This window comes from Lactuca saligna, chromosome 3 (genome assembly GCF_052625555.1).
Source record: "Lactuca saligna cultivar CGN05327 chromosome 3, ASM5262555v1, whole genome shotgun sequence".
In the NCBI taxonomy this organism is placed as follows: domain Eukaryota; kingdom Viridiplantae; phylum Streptophyta; class Magnoliopsida; order Asterales; family Asteraceae; genus Lactuca; species Lactuca saligna.
This window is the reverse complement of record NC_136419.1, coordinates 27,542,421-27,549,813: the sequence shown is the minus strand read 5'-3', so window position 1 is coordinate 27,549,813 and position 7,393 is coordinate 27,542,421.

Below are 7,393 nucleotides of genomic sequence, written 5' to 3'. Positions count from 1 at the left end.
GATTTTAAAAACAACCTTTAAGTCTTTTATAAGGTATAAGGCATTATCCATTTAGCTGAAGATAAAATCGTTTCTAGTAGAAAACGATGTGTATTATTTAATAAATCATACCTTATGATATATTATGATACTTATATTGAAACAATATTATTTTCCCAAATATAAATAATTTCCAATTAATTACAAGAATTATATTTATTTATTAAGAATCAAATTCTTATAGAATAATATATTTCGATCAAGTTGTTGTTAGTGTGACATTTTTAGATCATATATTATCTAAAAATATTATTCTATAATAACTCTTGAGCATAAAGATCTTTCACAAAGCTCAAAGCTCGTTCATCTCTATGTTGTCTCTTGAATTATCATGCATCCCAACATGAAATTTCTTATTCTATTGTTAAAATGTTAGATTTTTGGTCTTCACCTGTCAAACCATTAACTATGTACTTAACACCACCTCGTTAGCATACCTAACCTGTGGATCAGGCTGTTAGCCAGATCAAAAGAGACTAACCTTGCAATGACCTAGTCTAGCCCTTAGAGTATATTTAACTCACTCCTATTTGCTATTCCTCCTCCCCTCCCTATTTTTTCCCTCAATCTTCTCCGACCCTATCCCATTTATTACCCAATTTTTGCAGATATGGATAGTATTACACTAAATATGATGTAATACTATTCATTACTCCTAAAATGAGGATGAATTTTTAATTGTCGGTTTTAGTCAATCTTTTTATATATTCATATATTTTTAGTTTATAATTATTTATTAGTTATAATTTAAATGTAATATCTAATATTTCTAATATTTTGTTATATATTAAATTATATTCTTTATCTATAAATATAAAGTTTATTTTTTGTGTATCAAATTTAAATACATATTGAAATTTTAAAACATAATGTTTTGCGATTGTTTCTTAGTCATCATGTCATATAGTACCAACTTTTCATAAATATAATCTTATTTATTTAATACTATTGTAATAAAAATATATAGATTATGTAACATCCATAAAATTTTGAGAATTTTAAAACTTTTAAATAAATCCAAAATTAAGAAATTGTTTTCAGAATAAGTTCAACATCAGAGAAATCCAAAAACATCATGAAACAAATATGAGGAGGTGCACGATCACGCATTCGCCTTCCCACGATCCTCAGAAGTACCTGAAACATAATCCAAAACTGTAAACCCGAAGCTTAGTGAGTTTTCCCCAAAATACCAATCACAACACAAAAAACAATATAATATCACAAACAACATGCATTCAGATCCTTTAGCCTGACTAGAACGCCCCACCGGCCTACAATCTATCTGGTACGCTCACAGAACCTACAGCATGACTGGTACGCCACCTCGGGCCTTCAGCTTATCTGGAACGTTCTCCAGGCGTTCGGCTTGGATGGTACGCCCCACTGGCCTTCAGTCTATTCGGGAAGCCATGGGTCTGTTGGTCTTCAGCACAAAGCAATTCTGCTTCAACCCAACCACACATAACATGTCGACATATACATACCAATTAAACATATAAACAGACAATCAGGAAAACAGACAGATCTTATAGATCACTAAGAATAGTATAATCCTATTATCAAGATACATATCTAACAGGTCATTACAATACTCAAACATGCAATAATCAAGATAACAATCTAAAAGGGTCGTCCTTGGTGCCTTCGGACCAACAAGTACAGTGAGGAACACTCACCTCACAAGTAGTGCTGAGCCGGTAAAATCCAACTCCAAAACTAAGCTCTCGACTCAAAAGCCTACAACCACTACGTGACCATTTCTATCAAAATCCAAAAATACCCAAAATGCCCTCAAAGTCAAACTTGGTAGACCATGGTCAAAGTCAAAATCAACAATCAAGGTCAACAGTCCATGTAGACCCAACTCGTTGAGTGCACATACCAACTCGTCGAGTGTAACGCCCGTTCCTGGTACGCAATTCCTTATTCTTTCATTTAAGTATTTATGTTGAGCTACTCGACGAGTTAGAAGCCCTAACTCGCCAAGTAGATGCTTTAAAGTTCGCGGGATTTAAAAGGTCTACTCGGCGAGTCCAAGCATGGACTCGACGAGTAGGTCTGCCAGGAAGAAACCCTATTCTCGGGGTTTTGCACCCTATTTAAACATCTCAAACCCCTCTCCCGGACTTCCCTTATCAGTCTCCTTATCTCCAAAAAACCCTAGTGCATTTGTGAGCCTCTCTCTTGAGTTTTGAGTGTGTTTTGGTGCCTTTGAAGGTGATTGCATGAGTTTTGAGCAAGCAATCTTGGGGAAAGAGGATTGGATCCAGGAACTCACTCATCTTTGGCAACCTTCTGAGCTAAAAAGTTCTTACCTTGATGAGCTATAACTTATATCTCTTGGCATGTGGATTCTTGGGTCTTTTTGACCCTTTTGTTTAGGAAAATCTATTCCCTTGGGTTGTATGCAAAACATTTCCCCTTTTAAGTAACATAGGGCCTCTAGATCCATAAAAAGGGTCTTGAACCCGTTTTCATGCAAGTCATGACCACGCTTATGAATGTAGAATGCTATAACTTGAGTTTGGGTTCATTTGAGGTGTGCAAAGCCATCAAGTCTTCAACTTTATAGAAATAGACCTTGGAAACAACCTGGATCTATAATTTGGAACTGTAGAAGTGTGAAACCAGTGATCTAGGATAGATCTGCAAGGGACTCGACGAGTCTATGAGGGGACTCGGCGAGTCCGATGTAGAAACCCTGATGATGTTCATAGGACTCGACGAGTTGATTAAGGAACTCGCTGAGTATAAACATCTTGTACCTTTTTTATACCAAGACTCCGCGAGTCTAAGGATGACTCGATGATTCAGTTCGTAAAATCGCGATGCCATGTAGCTTGGGAACTCGACGAGTCATGTGGTTGACTTGGCGAGTTGAGTCGCGATTCCGGGGTTCTGAGTTCTAGGACTCGGCCAGTCACAAGAACGACTCGGCGAGTTCGGTTAACCTGGAAGGTTGACTTTGATCAAGGGTAAAATGGTCATTTCACCCTAAGAATAGTTATCGGTTTCTAATTGATTGTCATTATGGAATTTATAGCCAGAGAGTTACCATAGCAACATACATGGATTTTTCACTCGGGTTTTCAGCAGTCAGTCGTACGAGGTGAGTTTCCCTTCAGTAGGAACGGGTCTAAGGCACCAAGGCCGACCCACAACATGTTATGGTTAGTAGCCGAGTGTGGGTGGGGCCCATATCTTCTGGTAGCTGAGTTTGATTATGATATATGTCTGAATGATAGATTTAGTTATAATTGTTGTCTATGTGATACTTGTATGTTTGTCTAGTAGTTGAGTGTGGGTGGGGCCCGTATCTCATAGCAACCGAGTGTGGGTGGGGCCCGCATCTCGAAGTGACTGAGTGTGGGAGGGTCTCGTATCTCAGAGATAGAAAAGCATGGATGGGGCTCGTATCTCCTAGTTAGCAGAGTGTGGGTGGGGCCCTTATCTCCATGAGTATGGGTGAGACTTGTATCTCCTAGTTGCATTTTATATGTGTATGGTATGTGGTAGTTTGGGGGAGCTCACTAAGCTTCGTGCTTACAGTTCCAGTATTGGTTTCAGGTACTTCCGGTAGCAAGGGGAAGAGCTCGGGATGATGGCATGGCACAAACCACAATATTAGTCTGGGAGTTTACTCTGATGCTGTGTTATGAGATTTGATTTGTGCCAGATACTATGATGTTTTATGATACATGATTCACGTTTTATTTATGACATTAGATGATTTATGATTTTAACAATGATTTGAAAATGGAATTTTTGGACCTTATTTTCGGGATGTTTCATCGAGTTACTACAGTACTTAGAGAAGTGGGAAAACCCGAGCCTACTCATCGACTTTCCCAGTCTTAATATATTTAGCCCCTTCTTATCACAAAGGATTTGGGGTTTTTGAGCTTAAGGCCAACAATTTGGGGACAAACTAGATCTATTAGCACAATATTCAAGATGGAAACTTCATTACAAGAAGGGATGGCCAAAGAGGAGTGTATTCTGGATCTACTTCTTCTTCCTTAAGCTCTTCTACCTTCTCCTTCTTCTCCTTGCTCCAAAATGCACCAAAAGTTCCTTCACAAGGCAAAGATCACACACACATACACACTTCAAGGAGGCTAGGGTTTCGGGAATAAATCTCTGGGAAGTGAAGGAGGCTGGTTTAGGGCTATAATGACGTTTAAAAAGGGTGAAAACCCTTGAAATTAGGGTTTCATCCAGACTGGCAGACTCGCCGAGTCCGAGAATATGGACTCGTCGAGTCGCCAATTTAAACCGCGTGCATATCCCATCTCTACTCGACGAGTCGGGCTACTGACTCGTCGAGTACCCCTCAAGAATGAAAAAAATTACTTTATTTAAATCATATACCAGAAATGGGGCGTTACACTTATGAACTCATTAGCTTTATGTTGATACTCTTTCAAAACCTACTTCTATTCTCAGGACACTAGTAGATAGGTACACGCACCGGGTTCAAGAAGATGGAGCATAATAGCTTCGAGTCTTTACTTTTTATTTACTTTTGGTGTCAATCATGTATAATTCAAATGCAATGTAAACATATTACTATCAATACAATGGTTGTTGCTTTGATTACTATTATTCAATTGTTGTGACACTACGAATGACGTCCTCCGCCCCCCGAACGTTTCATCCGTTTCGGTTTGGGGGTGTGACAAATATAGAATAAAATGGTGGGAAAAATTCAAACTTCCTCAAGCCACCTCAACGCATGTGATCAAATATTATCAAGAAATCCATCATTCTACAAAAGCAAAAAAGAAGAAATCAAGAACGCTCCTCTCCCTGATCCTGAACTAGTAGCTAGAATTCTTAACGATGCCAGTTCATCACAAGAAGAACTTCATCGTTTATTACAGGATATTCGTAGATACCCTACAAAATCAAATGAATCTACTCAAAGAACTCAATTACTTCAAGACGCTCAAGACCCGTTTGATGATCCATACGAAGAATAAAATATTCTAAATTTTATTTTGGTGTATACCTTCAATGTAGGGTATTTCGTTTCAATATTTTTCAAGATATCTAGTTTCTCAAAAAATAGGGTATTATGCATTATGTATGTATACAATATACAATACGTGTGTAAAAACTTATATCAAAATACTTTATCAAAATACGTATTGCAGGTTTGTTATCATTATTTGCTTCAAGAATTCAAAATTGATAATTAAAAAGGGTGTCAACAATATAATTGAAAATTTGACTACCATTATGAAGAATTGACAACCATTATGATAAGAAGAAAAAGCATTGTCTAAAGAAGAATGATTTGACAACCATTATGACGAGAAGACCAGAACATTATCAAAAGAAGAAATTTTATTCCAACCACTCATGTACATTACAAAGAAAAATTATTCAAGAAAAGATTCGGTAAACATTTGGTTACCAAGATCAAGAGCAAAAATCTTCTATAAATTGAGTTAAAGTTTTTAGTTTCATTCATTCGAAAAATTTCACTATCTCAAATGTATAGTTTATGCCTACAAAAAATCTTACTATTTCTCTATCTACCTTTTGATGTTCAAAGTTTCTAGATTTCCAGATCATCTTTTCTTAAAATGCTTGTACTGATTAAATTCCAATCAAATAAAGTACTATTTAAAAAGTACTTTATTCGATTCTTGTTATTATACTATTGAATTCATTTTCTCATACAAATATTTTGATTATTTACTATGATTATTTCGTTTCAAATTTGTATAACGATTAATTCTACAAGATTTGAGATTTTTGTTAAAATATTTTTTTGTTTGTTTAAACAATCAAGCTAATCATATTATTCAAGCATGATTCAAAAGATACATATGATCGGGTAATACATAACTTCTTCTCCATAGCCAATTTTGTTATTCAATTGATTTTGCTGTTGAATTCAAACGTACCTGAGCTTTATAACTCTATGGTGATAAAATATATAATTATTTACATCTTGTATGACAATTTATATATTTTTATAATTATAACTTCATCCATCACTATATAAAATAGTAAAATAAAATGGTTATCTTTCATAATCAGTACAATCAAACAACTTGATTTCTTACTTAGTCATGATTTAATATCTAGATATATTTTTTTAATCAACATTTCTGAATTAACTATCAAATGGGACCTATATTATTAGTATTGAAAAATTATATATCTTCTAAAAACCAATATCAATTGACCATTCTTTTGATTTTTCTCCCTTATATTTTTTCTATATTTCATTTTACCTTTATCATTTTCACTCTTTGTTTTTAATTGTCTCTTCTCTTTTATTTAATCACTAACGTCTACAATTTTTAACTTTTTGCAATTTAAGTCTTCAGAAGTTTGCTATTATATTTTATAAAATTAAATTTTCAACCATTTACTTTTTAATTTGTTATATTAATCCCTGTACTTAAACTTTAAAAAATATCAATTTCATCCATTCTATTTTCTTAACTTTTGTTTTATCAATCGTAATATATATAATCTGATTTACCTACGGTTACCACTCCTCTAACTTTCTAACCTTTCGTATACGTCGACAAAAATTAGAGGTGGTCAACATTTTGACGTAAATTTAAAACTTTAGTTTGTTAATTTAAAATAATTATTTGTTTTTTTTTATGTATATTTCGGTATAAATTCGAATTTGTCTACGTTTCTTTGTAATTTTTTTATGTTCCAATATTTATTTTTATATACGTTTTGCATATAATACAATTTTGATTATTTCTGTTTGGCATGACTTTTGTCATTTACTATTGTAGTTTGTTAACTTAGGTCTTCTTAAATTTCTTAGCAAATTATAACAACTTACTTTCTATTACTTGGGATACATTATTGTCCCCAAAACTTGAGCCAGATAAAATTTTAGTTAAAAAATAAAAGATGAATACAAACTTTAAAACAGTCTCGTTTTTTACGTTTTTGTTTTTACCCATCTATCTTCAATTGCTAAACGGTAACCTTATGCAAGATGTCTGGAAACCCTAACCCTGACCGCCCTCTTCCACCGAACAACTCCGGCTACCAACACAAACACGATGCTGAAGGAGTAAAGCCACATGACGTTGACTCTGAACCCGTCAACGAGCTCCGTCGGGTTTCGAGCTTCCAGCCCTTCCGTAAGTTGACCTTTGCTGGCCCCAACTTCTACGTCCCCAGTTTTGGGATGATGATCAACATTCTTTCTGAAATGAACAATAAGATGTGTTCCTTAAGTGGATTTGGTGAGAATGGTTATGTCTGCGATTGGATCTAACATCGTCTTCTCTGTTTTAGCTTACGTCCAAACCTTTCGTGCTCAGGGCATTGCTCACCATCTTGAGCATTCCCAACGAATTTG